This window comes from Triturus cristatus, chromosome 4_1 (genome assembly GCF_964204655.1).
Source record: "Triturus cristatus chromosome 4_1, aTriCri1.1, whole genome shotgun sequence".
In the NCBI taxonomy this organism is placed as follows: domain Eukaryota; kingdom Metazoa; phylum Chordata; class Amphibia; order Caudata; family Salamandridae; genus Triturus; species Triturus cristatus.
This window is the reverse complement of record NC_140585.1, coordinates 1,029,689,269-1,029,715,621: the sequence shown is the minus strand read 5'-3', so window position 1 is coordinate 1,029,715,621 and position 26,353 is coordinate 1,029,689,269.

The following is a 26,353-nucleotide window of genomic DNA, read 5'->3' as shown; positions in this document are numbered from 1 at the left end:
AGAGATCATAACTGTATGATTTTGGAATTTGTGGAATATTGTCTAACCAATAATATCTTCCTCTTTCAGGAGCAATTGTTCAAACAAATACAAGGCACAGCCATGGGTACCTGCTTCGCCCCCAGCTATGCAAATCTTTTCGTAGGCTGGTGGGAGAAGCGGGTGGCCTGGTCAGATGCCAATGAAATATGGACCAGCAAATTAATCAGCTGGAACCGCTACATAGATGATTTATTCATCAGTTTTAGCAGTACTGTGGAATCAGCCAATGATTTTGTTAAGATTCTGAACAATAATGATCTTAACCTGAAGTTTAGCGATGAAATTAGTAAAACCTCCGTGAACTTTCTAGATTTAAGTGTTTTTGTTTAAGAAGGAAGATTATGTACAACTCTCCATAGAAAATTCCGTCTTACATTCCAGCAGCTGCCATATGGATAAACTAATTCAAAGTATTCCGTATGGTGAGCTGTTGAGAATTAAGAGGAACTGTACGCGACAATGCGACTTCCAGGCAGCAGCAGTTGAAAGTGCAGCCAGATTTCACACACGAGGATACTCAGAAGCCAATTTACAAAATGCTGGACGTAAGGTAGATACTAAGGACAGAACGGAATTAATAAGTGGACTTTCTAGAACCAAACAGAAGAAAGAGCAAGCCACACTGCCCGAGATATGGACTGTAGAATGATTACCAATTACTCTAGCAACCATAATGACCTTAGACAAATATTGAGGAAAAATTGGCATATCCTCAGATCCAATCCGGTTATAGCAGAAGATCTGACAAAAGTACCTCCATTGTCATTCAGAAAGGCCAGATATTTACAAGATCATTTCGTTCATAGTCATCATTCTTCACAACAAAAAATGGACTCACGTCTGGGTCCAGTTAAAGGCTTCTACCCGTGCAGGAAATGTAAGGCGTGCAAAAACAGTGACAAGCCCCTAGTGTATGATGTTCCAGGTTTAAAGACCCCTACGAAAATTGAAACATTTCAGAATTGTAACACATCATATACGGTGTACTGTTTAATTTGTCCATGTGGACTCAGGTAAATCGGGAGCACCATACACCCTACCAAGATCAGGATCTTGGAACATCTGCGAGCCATCCGCACAAGGGATGTCAACTATCCAGTGGCCTGCCATTTCGAAAGCCATCATAGTAGTAACAGGGATCTGTTATGCTATTTCTGCCTAGATCACGTACCGGCGAGTATCCGAGGTGGTGACAGGTTACTCAAACTCCGCAGACTTGAGTCCTGGTATATAACTGATATACAAACTAAAATACCCCAGGGCCTCAATAGCGGTGAGGAATTGGCGGCTCATTTGTAATTAACAGAATACAAACAACTGGGAAATACTGTAACAACTGTCATCCATGATATATGCAAGAGTATGGGCAGCGAGGATATTTGACCTCTTAGCCCTTAACTGCTCACATTCTGGACAAAATAATATTCGATCCTTATCTTTATCTTTTTCATTTATTATTATGTGGCTAATCAGGTCGTGCTGGTTATATAAAAAAAACCCTAATCAACATTTTTAATTCCTTCTGTGATAGCCTCTCTGCATTATGATTGTTTGGTTTCCTAATGCAATAGCCTCCCTTTGTGTTGTTTTGGTTTTTTTTTTCTTTTCCTCGTAGCTTTATTTTTAGCTCACGAGGTTGAGTTAGGTAAAGCATTTTTCAATTGATTATATGCTCAAAGAGGTTATAACTGTCGTAGTAGAACGAGACAGCAGCTAGCCCATTCAGGGCATAATGGTGATCAAAAAACATCAATATGGTTTTTGTTTGTTTTTTGATGTTTACTGGAATCATGGACAATATAATAGTGGCAGCCCATACAGGGCCTGATTTTTTATTAAGTATTGAATGAATTTTTGGTTTATTTGTATACATGTATACATCTACGCAGTTGATAAAATGCTTCCATTGATATTGAACTTGCATAATGATTTTCAGTGCATGTTTAAAGATGGCCGAAATGTTTTTGATGTCCATCTGCCAAGTCCGTCATTTATGTTTAGTAACCTCAAGCCAAACAACCAATGAATGCGTAGTAACTGATTTAAATAACATTGTCTCGGGCTGCTGTGTAAAATTGAGAAAGGCAGTCACCGAAACGTGTCTTTTTGTGTTTATTTGATCCAATAAAACCGGGTTTTAAGTTCCCCGCGAGTGCTGTACCTTTGTACTTTGTAGCAGCAATATATATATATATATATATATATATATATATATATATATATATTCGGCAAAGTGTAACTCCAAAACAACCTCCAGCTAACAAAAGCCGTCGAAGGAGAAGACGGACCACAAAGAATCGGCGAGATGGAATTTATTTCAGCCCAGTTACAGCAGTGACGCGTTTCGAGCTCGGAAGCCCTTGATCACACAGCAGTCACAGTGAACATGATTCTTTTTAAATGCTTAAAGGGGTATCACCATTGTTTCCTCGTGTTTGATCATGTGACCATAAACATAGTGAAAACACTATCCGTTTTGTATTCTGAGCTAATGCTCGCAATGAATTAAACAAAAAATTATATTTCGAGTTCAATCTCAAAATATGTTATACTGGTATAAATACCTACATTTATAACATATAAAAAAAATATATATATATATATCTACGTGTGCAGACTGATTACAGTGACTGGACTTATACTTATAGGTTCATATAGAGATTTTTAACTATGTCTGTATACATACATGAATAAATAGAACAAATATTTTATGCTGTATTATTTCTGTTACATAAAATTCTATTATTTTTCTACACATTCTATTTGATCCAAACTTCACTAGCTTGTTGTTAATAATTGATATCGACATAAAGTATCTAGCCCAGTCATTGCACCAATTAAGTGCATTCATCTAAATTGCATATTTGAGTAAAATTCATTGAATGACCGATAGTCTATAAAGTGCAAATAACAAAGCAACTATCAATACACTGTGCAAAAACTGTGCAAATTAGTGTAAATATTCGTTAAAGTGCATACCGAATTAATAAATAAATAAATACACATATTGATAACAATAAAACAACCATTTCCGGAAAATATTGTTAAAATCATATATACAATATTCAAACATATTTTCATATCGGTAAGAAAATAGTGGTAAAAACAGAGAGGAAAAATTATTTGTGTTGTTTTTATAAGGCAAGCATTGGAGTTATGTAAATTGTTTCGGTCAAAAAGTTCAATTTCATTTTAATTTTATACTTAATATTAGGAAACCTATATATTAAGATCGCAATACAAATAGAATTACATTTGTTGTATTGCATCAGCAAGGTCAAGAGGAAACAAAAGTATCATTTTTTTGATTCATTTGATGTAGTAGATAAAAATTCCAAGGGATATCTATGCCAGTACCCAGAGACATGGGGGACTGAAGGCATTAAATACAATTGTGCATGTCCTCATTATTGTTCAACCCATTAGGCCACTTGCTATCGAACTCTAAAATTATTTTTGTTTCGAGTTGTCTCAGCTGTAGCTCACGATTTCCCCCTCTGCGTGATTTAGGAACTGAACCTACCACAAAATATTTGAGACAAGCAATGTCATTATTATGAGTACTTTTAAAATGACTTGCCACAGGGTAAGTCGGGTCACTATGTAAAATAGCACGGAGGTGTTGCAGGATCCTGACATGCACCTGCAGCTTAGTGCTGCCGATGTAATTCAAACGACAGGTGCACGTCAGGACATACACCGCAAATTCGGTCTTGCAATTAAAACTTCCATTGATAGCCACCTCCTGCGTATTGAATGGAGTTTTATAGTGAGTTGTATTAGTTCCAAATTTGCAGGCTCTACAGCTCGAGCACTTACGGAAACCTTGTGCAGGTTGACGCCACATTACATTTTGTCTAGTTTCGGGGCTATTTTTGTCCAGAACGGCACCCATATTTTTAGCTCTCCTAAATGTGACAGTAGGTACTAGGCAATCTTAAATTGAGTACTCCATCTGTAAGTGATATGGGCCAATTTTTCTTCACAATAGCCCTGATTTTTCTTTCTTCATTACTAAATGTGGTTATTAGTCTTGGACTTTCATTTGACATGATTTCTTCCTTTGTGGCCACCTTTGCTACCACTCCTGACTCCCTGGATTTAAATAGACTTTCTCTAGGTCTTGATTTTGCTTTGTCACTGGCTAGTTGTAATCTTTTCTCTGTGTATCCTCTTATCTTTAATCTCTTAATCAAATAATTTAGGCAAGATTCAAAATCCGTCGTTAGACTACATATTCTCTTAAGTCTCAATATCTCACCGTAGGGAATGCTAGCTATTAAGTGCTTGGGATGCAAACTAGTTGCATGAAGCGTTACATTCCCTGCCATGGGTTTTCTGTATAGAGTAGTTTCGAATTTTTTCATCTAAAATGTAAATTTTCACATCCAAAAATTCTGCACTCGTTTTGTTGATGTGTGATGTGAAATGAAGGTTAAGGGAGTTGCAATTCATAGTTTCCACAAAGCTTATGGCTTCTTGTTCATCTCCTTGCCACAGGATAAATATATCATCAGTATACCTTAAATAGCATATTATCTTTTCATTTACCCATTCTTTGTGTTCTATATTGAGGACCTGTTCCTCCCCCCAGCCTACGTGTAAACACGCGTAGCTGGAGGAGAAACAGGAACCCATCGCAACTCTTCTGAGTTGTCTATACAGTTCCTTCCCAAACAGAAAGAAAGTATTGTTTAAACACCACTCAATGAGATCAACAATAACCTTATTATGTTCGTGATATTCAACTGTTCTATTGGCCAAAAAAAGTTTTACTGCGGCTATTCCTTGTGCATGATTTATGCTTGTATAAAGAGACTCAACGTCTAAAGTTATAAGTAGCATATCTACATTCCAATATGGATCTTTAATCTTTTCCAAAAAGTTACTTGTATCTCTTACATAACTTGGTGGATTTTTGATTAGATCTTGCAAGAAGAAGTCAATGTATTGGCTCACTTGTTCTCCAACACTTTTAATGGCAGATATAATAGGTCTTCCAGGTGTCGGTATTGTTCCTTTATGGATTTTTGGAATTAGGTATAGGACAGGAAGAACTGAAAATTCATTGTTCATGAATTTGAATTCTTCAGATGAGATAAGTCCTTCCCTGCGCCATTGTGAAAGCTGCTTATAGAGAGTCTCTTTAGCTTGGGTGTATTTCTTTTGTATCGTTTTTTCATTGCAGCTGCAATCATTTAATTGTCTATTGGCCTCTTTAATATATTAATTCTTGGGCCAAATAACCAAGTTACCGCCTTTGTCTAAATTTTTATCACGATTTCATTGTTTTCACCTAATTTTTTCATAAGGTTAGCATATTGTAGTTTTGTATATTGGATTTTGTTTCTTTTCTTGCCCTTGTTGTGCTGTTACAATTTTTTGATATCATTAATTACACAATCGTGAAAAATGTCTACTGCATCTTTCCGCATTAGTGGAATAAAATTAGATTTTGCTTTAAACTGACTTATGCCAGCTCCCTTTTGTGCCATATTGATTTTGTTGAGCCTCAATTGTGTTGTTAAGTCAGAATCTGGTCCTGCGGGTTGAGAGCTAGTGGCATTGTCAAGATCATGTAAAGTTAGTAAGGTAGGAACATCTGAAGATAATAATATGTTCTCTTCTGTAGTACGTTCTCTAGTACTAGTTTCTGATTCAATAACATCTTTCACTGTTTTCATAGTGAAGAATTTCTTTAATTTGAGCTTCCTGATGAAACAATAAATGTCTATGCGAGTGTTAGCATAGTTGAAACTTTGTTTGGGGCAATAATTTAGACCAAGCGCTAATAATTGTTCTTCTGCTTTCGTTAGAGTAATTGCCGAAAGATTGATGATAGTATTATTTTTTACTGTTTCTTCCTTTGCCAATTGGTTTTCTTCTTCTTTTTTTGCTGATTTTTGTTTATGCTTGCGTCTTCCATCTTGTCTCCGTTTGTTTCTCCTTTTTCTGTTTGTTTCCTTTGTTGTCTCGGTCTCAATGTTTGCAGTCTTTCTTCTACTAAAAAATCCAATTCTTGTTCCAGATTCAATTTAGTTGAAACGTGTTGCCGAGTAAAATCTGAATATAAGCTGGATTCACTAGTTGTTGAGATTGTTTCCATACTAGAAAATTCATTTTCCACATTGGATCTTGTGTTGAGAGATAAGGTAGGTTGAGAAACTGTTGGCTGTCCTTTCTTGCTGTATTCTTGTCTTTTGACTGCATTATATTTTCGGGCAAAAGTAAAGATTTGGCCATTATTGTAGTCTGCCTGATCTCGTGCAAACTTATGTGCCTTTCTGCTTTTTATTTTGTCTTCATGCTTGCGCAGTCTATCATTCATAGCATTCATCATTTTCTTCGTGTTCTCAGATTCCTCCCTTTTCTCAAGTTCTCCGTTTAATTTGTCTATTTCTTCTAAGATTGCTGTTCGATCGATGGCCGCATATTTAATTAAAATATGAACCAAGTTCATTGATGCTGCCAAATTACTCTCCCCCCCATTCCTTTAACATGGAGGGATTAGGTTTGTCAAAACTGGGAGCCAAAAGAATGCGCAGCCCCCGAGGGACTCTTCCTACTTCAGCATATTTACTCAGTGATCGATGTTCCCACCATTTTGTTATTTCAAGTCTTTTATTCCTTTCTTGGTCCTTAATGAGTGTACTGATACTGGGTTCCCCTTCATTGCTGGAACCTGGAGAAATCTCCTCATTACTTGCCGTCACAAGCATGTTAACAAATAACTCTTCTGCTGCCGCCTCTCGTTCGCGGACAGTTTCTGCTGACATGCTGTAACTTACTGGGTGCCTTGCTGTAGCGAAGATAGAATACACCTACAATTTGTTGACGCCGATTAACAAACCTCCCCACCTATGCATGTGCCTGATACACTCACCGCATCGAAAACACGCGATTTTCAACAGGTCCTCCGACCCAGTTGCCGGTCGCTTTTCGTTCCGGTTTCTTCAGTCTTTTGGCAGCAATCGGGGGGTGGCCACCGGAGTTTCGCCACGGTATAATACAAGAAATGGTTTGAAGGTGGCCACCAGCTTCTGGGGAGGGGATCCGTTATCGGAAGCAAACCAACTTCCGCAACAATATTCGGCAAAGTGTAACCCCAAAACAACCTCCAGCTAACACAAGCTGGCGAAGGAGGAGACGGACCACAAAGAATCGGCAAGATGGAATTTATTTCAGCCCAGTTACAGCAGTGACGCGTTGCGAGCTCGGAAGCCCTTGATCACACAGCAGTCACAGTGAACATGATTCTTTTTAAATGCTTAAAGGTGTATCACCATCGTTTCCTTGTGTTTGATCATATATATATATATCTAATGCTTACATGTTACACTTACTTTACCTTGTTTTTTTTTACTAGAACTATGGCTTTACCATTCATGGTTTACAACTGATTTCATTGGCAAGGCACACTCTTTCATTGTAAAGGTAGGTGTTGTAAAGACGTTGTCGTTGTAATGCCTTCTTCCTAAAAGCCTTCGTTATAACGCCTGTTTACCCTCAATATATCTATATTGAGAGTATCTGGGTTGGAATTCCAGCAATTATCTAAAGGGATGATAGCATCTCTGTACTCAAGTCATGGGTGGGTAGTATGAGTCCATGGGGTAAAATGGTATTCAAGAGCAAAACTGAACAGGGCTCGAGGCTGAAGAACCTACGATGAGATGGCATATAAAACTAAAGGAAGGATCATCATGGTGAGCCATATATGTAGTAATAAATTATGTAAAGTACAGACATGTATGTAGAGAGCCACGGATGCTTCCTTGTCGTGGCTGCTCACATGAGGGTGTATGATAGACTGTACCTCACTTCTCAACTTCACATCAGGGAATATGATTGTTGAGGCCTGTCCTGTGTGTGACTCATTGGAATATGTGTAAGAAGGATGAGCAGTTCCTATTTGGATTGAGGTAAGGGGGGAAGACAGGTCTTTCTTCGTAATGCCCTCACACACCCCAAGGGATGTCATGCTTCATCATTTGGGCATTTGCCCCTCGTCAGGCCGGCGCTGCAATGCCTGACGGGCTCCCGAAGCCGGGGCTCTTTGTCGGGGATCTTTTGAAGAAGCCGTAAGGTGTGTGCATGTGTGGGGGCTGGGTAGTGCACAAGGCGTAAGGTGGGTTAAAATAGGCATGGAGCAGTCCTACTTAGGTCAAGTACTTATTATTTAGGTAGCTCTAGCCTAGTTTAAAATCTGTGTAGGAGCCCTTATTTGGGAGTAATGTTCCTAAAGGGCTTTTGTGGTGTAAGTGGTCAACATGTTTCGTGCCCAGACCGCCCCTAAAGGGTCAATGGCACTTCGTCAGGACCGTTAAACTAATTGTGTTGAGTGCACTACCGTCTAGAAATATAGAGTCAAATGTGCCAGAACCGGTAGGGAGTATACTAGTAGACTGGTACTGGGGTAAAGGGTAGGACGACCGCTAGTTGCCCGCCTACACCTCCTTCGGAAAAACAAAGTGCTCTGGTCTATCCCCGTCAGCGTGCACTGGTTTAATAGGGGTCCTAAGTATACCCCAGTACCAGTCTTCGATCTAACCTTTCTTCGGTTAGATCGATAATTCCACAAAGAGGGCCTAGTATGTCAAGCAAGCATGTGGTCCTCTGTGGCCCTCTCCATGCCTATCCTTGGGTCATTGCCCAGCTTAAATAAGAATTGAATAAGTTCTGGGTCTAAGTTAGGCGTGAGACATATTTTATCCTGGACCATAGGACTTGGGCATTCCTCCTTTAAAATGTTTCACATGTCTCCTTCCAGGGGGTTTCTTATCCACCTTTTAATGAATGTGGCAACATGGTTCTGTTGCCACCATTGTGTGTTCCTGGGATGTTGGATATTGTAAGAAGAAAACATTTCACCGCCCAGAGGGTCAATTATTTTCTCTTTAGAAGAGAAGGGTAATTCTTCTTCCAAAAGAGGGAATTCTAGATCAATGTAAATTAGAGGGCATGGACCTGGCGGCAGGTTGGTAGGGTTTAGTCGTTTTCTAAATAAGAACAGCCACGGCCCGTATAGGGCGTGCTACCGGGGCAGTGATGTGGGGCGGGGGGTTGTAAAATGCGACATACGTCCGATTTCAGGTAAGTAATAAAAAAAACGAATTTCGTTGTGCATGCTGCACCGCCAAATGCGATGCAGCTCGCGCAACAAAATTCGCTTTTTTTTCATTACTTACCTGAAATCATCCCTATGCCGCATTTTACAACCCCCCACCTTGCCCCTCCCCCGCCCCACGTCACCGCCTTGGTAGCACACCCTATACGGGCCTTGGCTGAATAAGAACAAGTGGCATAAAACTGTAAGGTAGTTCTAAACTCTATATCTAATTGGTAAAGCAGTTGAAGAAACAACACAAACAGGAATACTTAACCAAAGGCAAAGTATCTTAAAAGGTTAGTAGCGTGAGAAAGAGTAGTGCTTATCTGCTTGAAGACGCATTTAAAAGAGGCAGATCAATCTAGGTGCATGGTCATTGTACAACATTAATATTCTATTCTAAATCATTACTTTATGATGTATTACTTCCAAATGTCTGCTTGAGGTGGCATTAAAAGAAATATGCATAATTTTATGCCTCCGGTCTTGTAAGGAAATGTATTGTTGCCAGTTCCTGATTCAACATGTTATGGAAATGATGCCTAGAGTTTGGGACTCCTATGTCTTTGAGGACTGCCTGCTCGAATGTTAGGATTTCATCGGGAGTCATCCCTGCTGAGGGAGTGAATCTGGATGGGTTGGATAACCCAGTATCTGTCACCTCAAGTGTGGGTTTGTCGTGAAGGAAGGCACAAAGCCTGATTTCCCTAAAGAAATCGTGGAGCTCACAATTCTGTAAAAATGTATCCTCTTTGGGTGTGGGTACAAAGCCCATACTCTTTCGATGGACATTAACCTCCTCTGTTGTCAGGGTATTGGTGGATAGGTTTGCAATAAATTTCATTTTGTTTGACTCCTCGTCAGCATCTGGGGCTCTGGTTGTTGACTCTGGACCTGTTTTTGATTGTCTCTTCTTCTGGCTCTGCTCCAACCTCTGTCTACAAAACATTGGTTAAAAGGCTGGGGGAAGGAAGTATGAGAGCTCTGGCTGAACATAGGGTAGTGGGGGGCCACATTGGTTGGGCCCCTAATATGGGGCCATAAGGTACCCATATAGAGGTTGTGGACGGGGTTGGCTATCATTGCTTGCCAACTTTCTCTGCTTGAGTTGCTACTGAACAAAGTGTTCTTCTCACGTTGGTAGTTATTACTCTCGTCTGAGGAGGTATCACCCTCTCCTACCGAGAAATCCTCTTTCAGATAGGGGTAGGCTTTCCCCCTATAAATGTTTTTGGTACCTGACTTACCCTGACTATGATTGTGGTTCCTGCTTGGACGTGGTGCATAACTCTGCCAAACAGAAACACAGTTTCTAACACACTATTTTTCATCATGAAATGCATTCTCACTTTAAAAACTGACATGAAGATGCATTTTACTCTGAAATACAGCGCTAAATGAGAGATTTGTAATTTGCATAGTTATTCACTATTTCATGACATTTTGCCGAAATTTGCCCTAGTTACATGAAAACAAATAACTCACATTTTTCACACCCTTACCTGAAATCATAGAAAGATCTCTTTGAGTTAATTAGAAATGGATAGTATTTAGTGCAGGGGTCTCCAACCTTTTCTGTAATCAGAGCTACTTCTTAGTGAAATTCATTGTGGACTCCTGAAGGCCAAGCAACTCATGCATTGTTACCACACACCACTTCAACCAGCTTCATTGACTTTAAACCTAACATCCATGGAGCCAGATACTATACTTGAACAAAATATTGTACTAGGGCACTATATGACAGCGCTGCCATGTATGTCAGGGAGAGCATGGTCTGTGGCAATGTATGAACATGTATGTGAAAGAATGGGATATATTTGTAGAGGTGACTGAGAGCCTAATTCGTATGTACTCGTGGCACAGAATATATCTTTTGGCATATGTGACACTGTTGCATTTATAACACAAACATGCACAAAATGTTTAAAATGAGGTAATTTAAAGTGCAGATAAATGTCTTGAAAATATGATCATAATATGCAACATATTTATGCACTTTAAATTTCTCTCATTTAAATGTGACTGTATTTTTCAGTTATAAATATGGCATTGTGTCTACCAGCCACTGGGAGCAAGATTACTGTCTTGCTGTCTTGCTTCCGGTTAGCCCAGTGGTTGTCAGATAAAGTTGGGCATGGTTTTAGAGGCATAACCACTATTATTCTGTTACTTGGTTGGTCAGGCTTTTTTCCTCTTTTCATGTGTGCTGCAAAATGCAGCACACCTAGAGGAAACAACGAGAAGACATAACAATGTTTTACCTCACTAACTGGAAGGTGTAACATTTGATGCATTTCCAGGTTTACCAGTCTTGGTAAATCTTGAAATGCACCAAAATGGGTACATGGGAACACCCACTCCCTACCCATCGAACGCCTTCCTAGGGCAGAGTGGCACAATGCAATAAATTGCGCTGCCTTGCGATAATCCAGATTTGCCAGACAACGCAGGGTCACACTTGCTGGCCTTATGTTGGTTGTTAAATCTGATGTAAGTATTGCACTGCCCTTGTGGCACCATGCGTGACACAAGGGCAATGCAATACAATGATAAATCTAACCCTAGATTTATGGTAGGTATGAGGTGAGTAAATCAGACTACATGGCTTGTTTCAAAGGGGTGTGGTAGTCCCCTGGGCTATGGCCAACATAGGATAGTAACTCAGAATGCGGTACATGAGTTAGGGAGCCTGGGTGGCTCTGAGGCTAGCAGTGGCCCCATTATCAGGATAGTCACGCACTACGTAAATGATTCTCATGTGTAACCAACATATGTACATTTCTATAAAGTAGCTATCCTGCATAAACGGCGTGAGGCGGAATGCTCATATTCAGAAGTAAAACCAGTGTTTTTCTAGATTTTATAATATACTAAAGTACCCAAAGTAAAGTCAGATTGTTAATGATATGACAAATATCTAAGGGTGTTTCGAAATATACCCATTGTTTATTCGTGAATATTGCACACCTGATAGGCTTCATGTTTCAAAGTGTTTTTGGAAAAAGTGGGAAAAATAGCGGATTACTGACTCCTCTGTCCAAACTAATGTCTTCTTGTTTTTCGTGAAAGCAGGACGTCATGAATAATTCATATATCAGAGCTCCAAGCCGGTCTGTCAGTCACAGTAAAGTCATTCAATAAAATGTATAGATTAGATGGATGGTAAACGAATGTCCCTAGGCATATCATGGGTTAAAAGCTACTGCATTAAGTGGATTATCTAAAACCTGCAGATACCTTTGCATGAAGAAAAAAACAAATCCATTACCGGGAGCCTAAAACATTTTCCTCTAAGGCTACAATTTGTATTCATCACAGCAGAACAGGATATGCAAGGCCTGTGATCAGATGCAATGGCCCTGGTATTTAGCTAGGACCTTTTGAGACCAATGTTTTCGAAAAATTTGAAATGTAATGACTCATGAAAAGGCTTCTTTTTTATACTAAAACTGTGTCTTAAAAATGTTTATAAATAAAAGGTACATAGGATTAAAACGTATACGACCATAGATCGATTAGAATACAGCACCTGTATTTGTAAAGCACACATTGAACAAAGGGTTCGTGAATGCTAATAAAATGTATTCATTACTACGCTGCTGAATGGCAGTCACTGTATCGGCGTAGCCAGGATACAGTTTAAGTATTCGTGCCAACATTCTAACCTGTGACGACCAAAAGTTAAAAAACGCACCTGTAGTGAATACATTAGTATACATAGCCCTCGAAATGGCTGCAATTATATTAAAGCCATTAGATCAGTGTGCAATTTACCTCTGCAGCGTTTGTGATTCGTGACTTTTAGACCACCATTAATGAACTTCAGGAAGCGTGAAGCTAACTGTGTTGAATCTCCTTTTAAGTTTTAAGCAACTTTCAATTGCATCAGTGCAGGAACATATATTCAGAGTTCTGAACATGGGGCACAGTCAGAATTTCCTACTAGGTATTAGTTTCTCGCAAGTACAGACCACATGGGTGAGTGACTCCGAGAAACAGCCGCAAAGTCGGCAAGACCGTTCCAAGCCCCTTTCAGCCTTCCATATCGGTACTCTTTTAGTGTAATCAGTCCAAATCTCAGCTGCATCCGTTGGCACTTCTGGACTGGGAGCAGTTGGGTAGGGTAAGCTTGCAATTGGGCTGGAATGGTGGGAGACATTTTTTGTTGTTGCTGAGGGCTGGTTTTCGGCCCCTTGTAACAAAACCTCAGCAGCAGTAGTGTTCCAGCCCTGGAAATTACCTCCACCCCCTCCCTGGACGTAATTGCCAAGGCTGGTTTGCGATCCCAGTCCGGTCCTGAACACCCCTAACCAATCCTGACGCTGCTCTCCCCAGCATAAGGGCAGCACCGCGATTGGCCGGAGCAGCCTCACTCAGTACTCTCAAACAGCAAGGTTAGAGAAGTTTAAAATGCACATATGGGTGGCCGCCACAGGATGGCCGGCCAAAGAGGCGTGCATTATAAAGCACACAGCTCCCTGCTACCACTCAGCAGCACTGGCCCCACCCTGTCATGTCACTCAGTTCATGACTGGTCAGTTATTGAAAATTACCATGGTAATACATAAACTTTATTGCCATTTTATTTTTCAGCTGTGGCCTGTGGCCTGGGGCTTTTCCTTGTGAGGCGGTACTCCTCTGCTCAAACAAAGGAGCCACCCCTGTTGACAGTAGGCTTCTAATCAGATTCAAAGGGAGAGTAGCTTCCATAAAGCTTCAAAGGGAGAGTAGCTTCCATAAATCCCATTCCACCAAGATTCTTAAAGCCTGATTAAAATGATGATTTCAGACTGAATTTACCTGCATTACCTTTCATACATTGTACTTAAGAGAGCCGAGAAGCCCCCTCATTGCTTTTACACACTGTGAAAAGAATCTAGGTTGAAGTATTAATTGTCTAGTAAGAGTTATAAATTTAAAGGAAAGTGTGCTTTGTGGATGGCCACCCCCCACTTTGTGCACTAATGCTGATAGTTATGAATCTGAAAGTGTACTGGAGCCTGCTGCCCAGGCCTTAGTGCCAGTGCTCTCTCCCTAAAACTGTTATGTCTAAATTGGCATCTCCAACAGACAAGGACTTCATCCACCTTATAAGTACCTTGTATATGGTACCGGTGGTATCCATGGCATGGGTGGTAAAGGTGTCCCCTGGGCTTACAGCTCTGTTTGTGCCACCCAAAGTGACCCAAGTAAACTACTGACAGCAGACCTGCCAATGCAGAATGCAGGAACAGTGTAAATTACTCCAATTCGACTTTGAACTCACCATGTGTGGCAAAGTTAATGCTCTGCTTTTAATAAATGATAGTCACACCTGAAGAAGGCCTCCTAAAGGCCAGAAGGTAGGGTGCATCACACTAAAGGTGTGGGCATGTAAGTCCAAACCAATATGTCCCTGTTGGGGCCTTTACCATTGAAGGACACTGTAAGTGATAGACGGTCCATAGGATAACGTGTGATGGCATCTGAGCAAACCGGAGATTTGCAGATCCATTCTGATACTGCCTAAATATGTAATGTTTGGTATCAAGTAATGTGCCTTTTCATCCCTGACATGAGGAACCCACTCAGGTGGCTACCTTAGAATTTGCCTCCCTCGTTGCCACTGCTTCTCGGTTCTTTGGATGGCAGCTGGTACATTCTGCCACCGAGACAGGATTCTGTCCTCCTGCCAGGCAGTGTCATCACTCCCAGGTGTCATCAAGAAAGTACTGGGCAGTAAGGAGGTCGCACCTCCTCCCTCCCAGGAAGGCTAGTGAAGTAGCACATTGAGTCAGTGAGCTTCCAAGGCTCCAACGCCTCTGATATACATCAGGGCTGACTTCCAGAGGAGAAACAGCCCTTCCCCTCCCCCAGGCATATTTGCACCTGGACAGGTGGGAAATTAGATATGCAGGAGGTGTACACCTCCAGAAGGTTAGCCACACACTTAGGATGGGCTACTAGGTTTGCATAGCTAAGGAAGACTTCTGCCATTTTTAATAGTTGTAGAAATAGTGAATTTTGGGTAGAAAAGGTGACCTACTCACCGGATGTGGTCACTCCAGTGACAGATTAGCCGCTGGGGCACGCAGCCCATTGGCCACTTGCACCCTCACCCCTAACACCCTAAATCTAGTGTTTAGAGACTACCTTTGACACCGGACCTCACTTCTGAACAGCCTGCATTGAAGATGACAAAAATGAGGGGACCTGTATCTGCGATAACAGGACTTGCACAAACCAAAAGAGGGATACCCTGCACCTGTGGCAACACTCCTGGACTGCCTGATCAAGACTCCTCCTAGGGTAACTCTCAGTTCCCACAGGCAGAGGGACTGTGAGAGCCTGCCTGAAGCACCCTCAGATTTTCCTGGACTAGTGGCCCAAGTCCCCTGCAATCAAGGTAAAACAAAGCTCCAGATCTAAAGAATTGCTGGCTATCAGGCACTCGCAGGGATCGCCCGAATTCAGATGGTGTAGTGCATTGTGGCAACTGTAGTCCTGCTTTGCAGACAGTTATAAGCAACTATAGTTTTCCCCTCACTCACAGACCCATTGAGGCACTCATATATCCACTCAGAGATCTACTCATAGACTCACCGACCCACTCAGATACTTACACATCCAAACAGTCACTCAAACACCCACCCATAGACCCATTCAGAGACTTATGCTCCCAATCACTTATACACTCAGAGACTCACACATCCACTCACAGTCACAATCAGAGACCCATATACCAAATGACAGAACCACTCAAAGACTCATGCATCTACTCATAGACCCATTCAGACACTCACCCTCTCAGTCCCAGATCCAAACAGACCCTCATGTATGCATCCATTAACTCACCCACTCAGAGACTTATGTGTCAATCACAGACTCATTGAAACACTCATACAGACACTGACAGATCCACTCAGACACTCATACACCCACTCACAAACCCATTCAAACCCTTACACACCCATGCAGTCACTCACTTACCCACTCACAGACCCACTCAGAGACTTACGTACCCCATCACTTATAAACTCAGAGACTCATGGACCCACTCACAGTCACACTCATAGACCCATGCACCCACTGACAGAACCATTGAGACACTCATGCTGCCAAAGACCTAATGAGAGACTCATGTTTCACTCACAGACCTACTCGGACACTCAAAAACCCACTCCCTCACCTACTCAGACACTCATGTATCCACTCATGGATTCAGTCAGACAGTCATATACTTTCTTACAAATGTACAAAGGCACTCATGCACTTACTCTCTATCAACTGAGAGACATATGCAACCAATCACAGTCCCATTGTGACACTGATCCACCCACTCATAGATGCACTGAGACAGTCATGCAGTTAATTACAGAACCATTGATAGACTGGTTCACCGTCTCACAGATCAACTCAAATACGTATACAGTGAAGTAGAGACTTACTGATATAGTGATGCATGCAGTCACAGATACCACTGAAAGAGTAACACACTGTGTGACAGAGATTTTAAGGGAGTTATATATGCTATTATCGAGTCTTTTAGATAGTACTGTGTTTAGTGTGTGGGTAATAATCTATGTTGCAGTTATAAGTTTTGTTTGTGATGGTGGCTATTGAATGTGTGCTTTTGTTTTGTCATTTCATGACATATTCGCAGCGATCGCTGCTACCGATATCATTGCGGTGCCCAAAATCATCGCAAACACGGAAAATCAGTTTTAAAATGATTTTTACATTAACTCTCTAGAAAAATATGACTTTAAACAGTGCACTAATAAACCCATAGTGTCTAACATACTGTAAACTGTGCCAATGTATGTTTTACACTTTATCAAAAAAAGGCGCAATCGTCACAGTTACCGAAGTCATTGCAACTCCTGAAGTAATCGCGGAAATGGGCAAATGGTTTAAAAGATTGTTTTTATCCAAACTCCTTATAAAATTATGACTTGAAACAGTTTAGTAATAAACCCCTAGTGTCTAAAATACTGTAAAATGTGTGCATATATGTGTTTTATACCTCTTAAAAAAGGAGCATTCGTTGCAGTCACTGTAATCATTGCAACTCTCAGAATAAACGCTAAGAGGGAAAGTTGGGTTCAAACTGTTTTTTAAAAACCTTGCTAGAAAAATATGTGTTCAAACGTATTTTTAAGCAGTGATGGAGTTAGTACTGTGCATATTGTAAGACTTATAATGAATTTCTTAAGTTAAAATCTTTTAATATAGTGGTGGTCATTGAATGGCTGCTTTTGTTTTGCGATTTCACAACTTGATCGCGATGATGGCGACTTTGACGCAGATTTAAAATAAATAAATTATTATGTAACATGAAAATGAACAACAGTTTGGGCTCTTGGGTTGCTCTGACACGAGCTTTTGTGTTGAGAGTGTTTATAAGACAGCCACAGATAAGATTGTATGCAGAGTTTCAGGTTGTTTATAAACACCCTGTTCCCCTCATCTGTAAAGTGAACTCCATCACTTCTATACACTTCATGCATTTCAAAATGCAGGTTGTTGTTGTAGATAGAGGTAATGTTATGCAATCTGAGGAAAGCAGAAACAGTTTTATTAACATGTTTCCTGGCTTTGTTTATCTGTGGACAGAATTGATTTGACCACTTCCATTTCTGCTTTTGGCATATATTAGAGTACACCAAGACAGTCTGAGGGAAGAGCGGCATCAGTTCTGCAAAGGTATTTTTCATTACGATTTCCAGACCAACCCCACTTAATGTACCCAGGTCATTGCCACCTTAATGCACAATCATGAGGTGAGGAGCTCAGCAATCCACAATGGTTTTAACCAAAGCCAGCAACAGACTAAACTTTAACCCTCTCTGTTCAAACCAAGTAGTCTCCACATTTGGAAAACCCATCTCCCTGTCAAAACCTCTCTTTTTTTGTAGCCTCTTTAGCCCAATAGATAGAGCTGTGGACAGCAATCAACACTCTAAGCATTTTGAAGTGAAGAAGCAATAGCTGTCAGAGAAGGCTGGAGCTGAATGAGGTAGTTTTCCAAATGAAAAGCAGTTAAAATGGAGGTGGTTCCTTTTGATGTCATTTGAGATGTCATCAGTGATATCATCAGTGATGTCTCTGACCATGTCATGAATGATGTATATGTAACATCATCAACAGTGCATTGTGGGGACGCGAGTTATAGTTATAGCTGAACTAACTATACCAGCAAAATATCTCTGGTTTTGTACGAGTGAAATGTCCAACTAACAATAATGTCCCTGAAACCTGTGTTTTTTTCAGTGAATTTCAAAGGTTTTTTAAATGCTAATTTCTAACTATAATGCCCCCCCCCCACTGAAACCTGTGGTTTTTTCAGTGAATTTCAAAGGTTTTTTAAATGAAAATGTCTAACTATGCCTACAGAGGTATGACATGTGCAGAAAGAGGAAGATAGGAGCAGAAAGGAGCAAGAGAAATGCAGGAAGAGGCAACAGAAGTCCAGAAAGAGGAAGAAAGGTGCAGAAAGAAGCAAGAGATATGCAGAAAGAACCAACAGAGATGCAGAAAGAGGCCTTGTTGAAAAGTCATCCTGTGCCCTGGGCACCCCCAACTTTTTTCTGATGTGTACTGGTGGTATCTGACTCTGACTGACCCAGGGCTCTGACTAACCAGGCCCGGAGCCAGTGCTATGCTGAAACACACTTAGAATACAGTGAAAATACCTACATACACTAGGGTATACTATGGGTTGGGGTACCCCTGTGATTGGCATGACCTCCCCAGTAAGTCCCTAGTACATAATAGGGCAGGGGGATTAAAACTACCTCTAAGATTTATTAAATTGCAAATTCTTCTTTAACTGGTAGTCATATTTGCAGAGTGGTGGAGAAAGGGGGCTAGGCCTCCAAACAGTGCTCAGAAATACCGCTGCGTAGGACCCTCAGGATACAAGGGGGCTTAATCCCCCAACGCAGAATGTACCAGGAGGCACATTTGCAGAGCGGGGGAGAAAGGGGGTGAGGCCTGTGTCCACCTTTCAGCAATCCCACTATCTGGGGCATACTGGAGGTACCAGGAGGGCTACTTAGCCGCCAAAGTCCCTTAGGAGTAAAGTGGACTTCATCCCCCAACCAGTACTGTGCCACGAGTCGCATTTGCAGAGTGGTGGAGAAAGGTGAACGTGCCCTCCAAATACCTCTCGGCTGATTAGCCAGAAACCGGTCCCAGGATGCTTGTTTCCGGTCCAGAGAAGACACGGCTTGGTAGTTCGGGCTGGACTGTTCCCATGAGGCACAGGGTCAGACTGATATGCATATGGCCATGTCTGAACTGGGCTGGCGGAGTGAGCTAAAGAATGATGATGGATTAAACCCAGATCAGTTGACTGGGGGTGAGTGCTTGCAATGTTCAGCACTCCGTCCATCATCCCCTTTGGTTTTGCCTTCTCCAAAGACCACTCAGCAATACCACTGCATGGGTCTTTCTGGAGGTACCAGGAGGGGTAGTTGGCCCCCAAGGGGAACCTTGGCGACCAACTACCCCTCCTATTGCCTCCAGTAACTCCCACACAGCAGGAATCCCAAGTTTTCATAGCAGGCCATGCCCCCTTTCCCCACCACTGTGCAAACACACTTCCTGGGGTGCTCTTGGATATGTCCCCTTCACTGCTGGGGGTCCTTAGGGGCCAGCTAGCCTTCATGATACCTCCAGTATGCCCCAGATAGTAGGATTGCTGAAAGGTGGACACATGCCTCACCCCCTTTTTCCCCCACTCTGCAAAGACGCCTCCTGGTACGTTCTGGGTTGGGGGATTAAGATCCCTTGTATCCTGACTGTCCCTAGGGACCAGCTAGCCCACCAGCTACCTCCAGTAAGCCCCACACAGCTGGATTGCAGAGAATGATCTGAGGCCATGCTCCCTTTTTATACCTCTCTGCAAACGTGCCTCCTGCCGCACTGCTGGTGGGGAATGAGGTCCTCTTGTGTAATCCCACCAGCACTCAATAGAAATTCTGTTACTTTGTTGCACAACCAGCAAACCCTTGCTAGGTACTACCCTGCTACCTTACTGACATTCACAAATCTTATTGGGAACATGGGAAATATATCTTCTGCCTCTGATGTTAGTGTGCTGGAGCCTAGTAACATCACTCAGCTACCTCCCATTCCAACATGACAACTTCTAGGGGAGACAGAACACTTGTCAGCGAAGGAAGATGTGAAGTTCCCCAGTTTCCAAAGAAGAACTTGCCAATAAACTTTGTGAATTCCCCCTGGCCAGTTTTTCTATATGCCCTGGTTCGGGACAATATACCACCTTTTGTGGAACCCTGTCCACTACTATTTGTTTGTTCAGTAGTTTATCTTGTCCGCCAGTGCTCCCCAAAAATCTGCTGCATTTACTAATGGCAATTTGTTTCTCCACACTTATCTCAAATAACACATGTAAATGTGAAGTCACATTTCTATTCAAATATATTTGGATGTATAAAACATTTTTATTTGGCACTATTTATAGATTTATAAAAAAACTACTCATGTTGTAATATGAGGATTTGAAGCTGTATTATAATACCAAATGTTGAAAAAATGCTTAAAATACCATTTCGAGATTTGTATGGTTGATTCTTAAAAGTCTTCATACATAAAGGAAATCAAAAACAATTTGTTGAAGCTGAAGAAGAATGAATTGAAGTTAGTTGCACATGTTGTTTCTGTATGTGCACCTACAACAATGAAATCCATGTAGTATTATAATGAGGAGTGTGTAGTTTTCCTATGCAATGAGTGAATCAAAAAGCCGCAGTTTCTTGATTGACACTCATTCAGATTTTTGCAAAGTACACAAATAATTACCACCCATAAGTAGGATGTGTGAGGTTTGTGAGCCCAAAACACTATTCCACTGATCCACATAAATGTTGCAAAGTAGATATGATAACATCATTAACTAATGTGAATCCCTTACTGCACCAGCAAATGTTTTTCAACAATACGTGACTCTGGATGCTTGTTCCAATACTAGCCAGACACTCATGCCCATATTAACCATGGATTTGCATTGTACTTGTGCCACACAAGCATGCACAAGGGCAAACCAATACCTTGAATGAGAGTAACCAAAACATGCCAGGGCACCTTGCCTGGCGCTTTGTATTCGGATAAATGTGGAGTAATGTAACGCAGGCCAAAATAGCTGACTTATGTAACTCCATCCCAGAGAAACGTGACATGTGTTGAGTGTGTGAGTACACCCACACAGCAACACATTAAATCATTTACACATACAATTTTGCATAAGTGGAAGACCAAGAAACCTGAAACAATTCAACACCCCCTCAGGGGTGGGAAATTAAAAGATATACAGACAAAACATCCTATACTGTCTGTCCTCTTTCTAAGTGAGCTGCATGATGTGGCACAGTAAGCAAGAAGTAAATGCCAATGACAATTAATGTTGTCCAGGCATGTGTGACTTCCTGCACAAAAATAAACTAGCCAACAACACAGAATTTCTTGCTCTATGATGTAATGGTTGCTGCATTAGTGCTATCTCTGAGTGCAGGCAAGAAGCAGAAATTTGTAGTATTATGTCAAATCCAACACTTACCTGCCCTCTCCCTTATACACAGGGTGCTACAGAAAGGAGACTACCTGTGTTGTGTGTCAAGTCAAATACAGAGTCTCTGTCGTGTAGATCCTATATTACCTATTCAGGATCTGCACGTTCGGGATAACATAAACTGTGAGTTTGGTGGCAGACTGGCTCTGAGTGCCCCCACCAAGAATGTTAGCCTATCTGTTTTAGCTGGCTCACAGTGCCACTAGAATCTACTCTTATCTGGGAGATTATAGTTTCTGGCAACCTCAGAACATGACATCCCTGATCCCTCAAGATCGTGGAAACAATATACTACTTTTCGCTCAGTCACTCGTGCTCACTTATTCGGTCTCAGAGAGTTACACTGAAGAAACAGTCGGGCGTGTTACAATAATAATTTGTTGCACAGTTGTTCTTCTAGTGTAAAATAGATGCGCTGCAACAACCATTAGACAGTATCAGATATATATGATTAGCAGTACAGTGAAAATAAAAGGATAGTACCATCTTGCTATAATCATGAATACATACATAAATATATAATGCATGATAAAAGTGTGCATACTCCTATGATGCCTATCTAAATATACCTAAGTGTACCTAGCATCTGATTAGGTGTATAGCCAAGAATCCCTCTAGGATTTAGTTGAACCCCATTACCTGACGTGAGAGAGTGTGGGAACCTGTCCTGGTCTCGAGTTGGACACCCCACGAGGGATGTGTTAGACCACTGTCATCTGGACCATTTGCATGCTTGAGCCTCAGCATCTCTGGTCAGTGTGTCGGCCTAGAAGTCTCGGTTCCCTCTACCAACCCTAGCAAGATGTGCTGTATTTGAATAGAAAGTATTTAGGGTTTATTTGTCCCTTGTTTCTTGGATTAGCCATTGTTGGATTTGAGGATGACATATGGGATGAACCTTGTACTTAGATATTTTGCAGGTGGCATAGCCTCTGCCTGGTTTCCAAGAACCCTTATGAATATTCATTCATACTGTATGAGTCTATTGATGAAGTTATAAGACACTATTGTTCAGGGAAAAAACACTCCTTCTCCACCGATGACTAGAACTAGGTAAAAGTTCAATCCTAAACGCTCGTTACTGTGTAGTGTAAGGGAGATAATATAGGTGAAGGTGTATGATATTACCCGGGTCTATATTAGGGCACCTATATGAAACATAACACCCCATGTACAGTGTCTAATGTATGGAAATGGGTCCATATATAACTCCAATGTGAGTAAGACCTGCAGTTGTTCAGAGAAGTCATACACTGCAACATTTTGCTTTAATGTAATCTAGAACAATTGAACACCATGCACTTACCTAACACAATAGTACCAACTTATGACAAATACATAGTATATAAGTAGATAACAATGACTAATTTAATGAAAGGGAAACCCTTATGGCTAACAACTACCTAACACTGACTAATTTACACTAACATTAATATTAACCTATCCTACCTTATCTAACACAACATATCTTAACCACTATTTACACATGATAAGTTAAACATCAACCCCCTGCCCCCTTAATACACTAAGGCTAGTGCAAAGCAAACATTAACTACATCCTAAACATATACTACCTACCTACCTTAATCAAAACTTTAATCCCTTAGCCACTTAAATCCTACTATAATAAAAACTTACTAAACATATAATACATTAAAACATCTACCTTAACTATAACTAACCTGAGCTATTTTTAAACACACACTGAACACTAACTGTAACCATGAACACGTAAACTACTAAAATTAAATGTTTAAAAAACAGGTAAGGATCCCAATAAATGTTTGATCAGAGAACAGTTGTGAATAAACACCTGAGGGTGTAGTAGCCAATTGTTGACATCCTGCGCAATTGTGAACTCCAATCCACCATAGTGTTGGGTCCTTGGGATAAATTACCCGAACAGACATTCAGTTGTCCAAATATTAACACTAAACATCCAAGGCCATGTCTAGGAGAACCTTGGACCTGGTCCATCCTAACTTCTTGACATATTTGCCACTGAGATGCTGTCCATCCTGAAGAGCATGCAATACCATACCATACCTTGTTCTTTGCTAGACTAGGTATGGCACATTACCCAATTAGGGGATCCAGGCAATTGATCTGGAGATCCTATCAATCTTGGTACAAGTGTTCTCACATTAAGATATCTCTGCATTGAGCTCCCCAGCCACAATGTATGACATCTGATTTCATAATGATTTCTGGGACTGAACCAAAGATCAAACAGCTGTTCCACTCTTCAATGTGGTTTAGCCTTCAGGTCATCTCTTTCTTGGCCTTCTCTGACAGTGGAACTCCTCCACATAACAGAATCCCTTTTGTGACTGTTTGATCTGAAGTAGCTGACGACCCATGTAGTATAATGGATCTGGGAAGATCATCTGGATATAAGACAACAGATGTCCCACCAATCTAATGGAACACTACAAGGTAATCCTTTCCATCACAGTTAGTTTCCTTAGTTCCTTTTTTATCAACTTTATCTTGTTCTGGGTCTATTACAGTGTTGCCTTCCGAGAGAGTATCTTGAATTCGAGGTAGTCAATCATGGTCTTAGGTTCCAGATCTGATTTATCTAGGTTGATTAGGAAACCCAGGTGAGAGTGAGAGGACCTGATTCAGCACCACATGCCTGTCCTGAGTTCGTCAAGTTAATGATCAGTCCACAACCTTGTGCTTGTAACCATGCCACTATCAGTTTGAGGAGTTTGAAAAGCAAAATGTGGTGAAAGAAAGGTAATATTTTTAACTCTTTTACTTGATATCACCCAAGAAACTTTAGAAATCAATGGTAGGGGGAAAACATGAGAATTAAAAAAAAACATCCCTTAGGGCCTAAGTGCATCAGACAGTATTCCTGTCTGAAGAAGTCCCTTAATTGATGGGTTTCCTCTATCTTAAAATATCTGTAGACCACATCCATCAATTGAATTTCCAAAGGTTTTGAACTAGTCTCACCCTTTTGTCTTTGTCCTTTTTTTCCTCACCACAAAGCTTTAACTCAAAAATCTTGTTGAGTGACGAAATGATTTCTCTATTGCTCTTTACTTCTCTAGATCCTGAATCTCTAGTCTATCAATGTACTCACCTCCACTGACGGACACTATGGATAATGTTCCTACTGGTTGAACCATGGTACCCAGAACTTGATTCAGAACCCATGAACTGTCTGAACAATCAATGTTCATGGGAGATGTACCTGTGACTATCCCATGCCACTTGTGGATACACTGTCCTCTTCTGCCCTTTAGCAGGGGAAAACACTTAATCCTTACCCGTATAATCGGGGGCACTTCTGCTACCACCGCTTCCAGTACAGCTTCAATTTAATTTATTCCTTGATGTGAAGAATGGAGAATAGCCTGTGTTTCTGATCTTCTTGTACCTTGGTTCCCTCAAGGACCTTGGTTGGAGACATGGCCAGACGAGCATGATCATCCATTCCCAGGCCAGCTGAAAACCTTTGGTGTAAAACTACACTTCAGGTATGCTCTACATTGCAGGGAGGTGTAAGCCTTGTCTAATGTAATAAATAATGCCCCTAAAATAATATTTTAAAGGAGCCCACATGAAATTATTTTGCAAGAGGCAATGTGGTAGTGTGCCTGAATTCACACATGACTGGTAACCACTTTAGATTTATTCTGATGTTATGTCTTTGCTATCAATCTAAGGGCTCGAAAATACATTTTAATCAAGGTGACTTCTTTAGGTTGTTTGCCTTACAGTCTAATCTGGAAAACACAAGTACAAAGATATTAACACCGTACAATTATACCACTTGAAGGAATCCTTGGGAAGGAGGATACAAATATCACATGACCTAGAACTAAGGTAGCTGAGTTGTCTTTTCAATGTCACCCTTCTTTAAGGGTCGTGGGAAAAAAGATCATCAAAACATCATTTATAGTACATTCTACTCCGCCGGTGGTACCTTTTCTACAGACTAGGCCCAAGTAAGCAATGTTACTTCATTTCAGATGTTTGCCTTGAGCCAGTGTCAAACTACGCTGCTACCAGAATTGGAGAAGCACTTTAATATGAGCCTGTTCTTTGAGTATCCAAAGAACAAAAAGTTAACTTGAAAGTCCAGTCACTAAAATGTCTACTCTGAATAAGTACTTAAGGTTTTGTTTGATTACCCTCTTGGAATAAAATGTCATATACAATGATTCAGTCAGCGCATTTTGTTCCAATTTCAGAACTTTTTCAGTGTTGTAAAATTAATTGATATAATAATGAATCCTTTCTGTTGGGCATCAATTATGCAATTCAATAATACCACATGTATAGCAATTTTAATAAAACGTCTAAATTGAACAATATATATCATCTAAGGCTACTACCTGTGCAATCAAAGTAACACTGTGGTTACTTATGACAATAAGGTCAACAAACTCGGTGCAATGCTTGTGTGACCGTTTATATACTCAGTAGAGTAGCAGAGGATAGACTTGTGAACAAATGCAGAACCTTTTCCATTATGGTGTTGTGGATAAATTTGATTAAATCCAAAGCAATTCAAAACATATTTATATACATGGAAGTAGGAGAAATCTTTAGCTAGTCAAGGGTGAAGAATGGAATGTTATTTTATCAATTTGTTATTAGCTAACAGG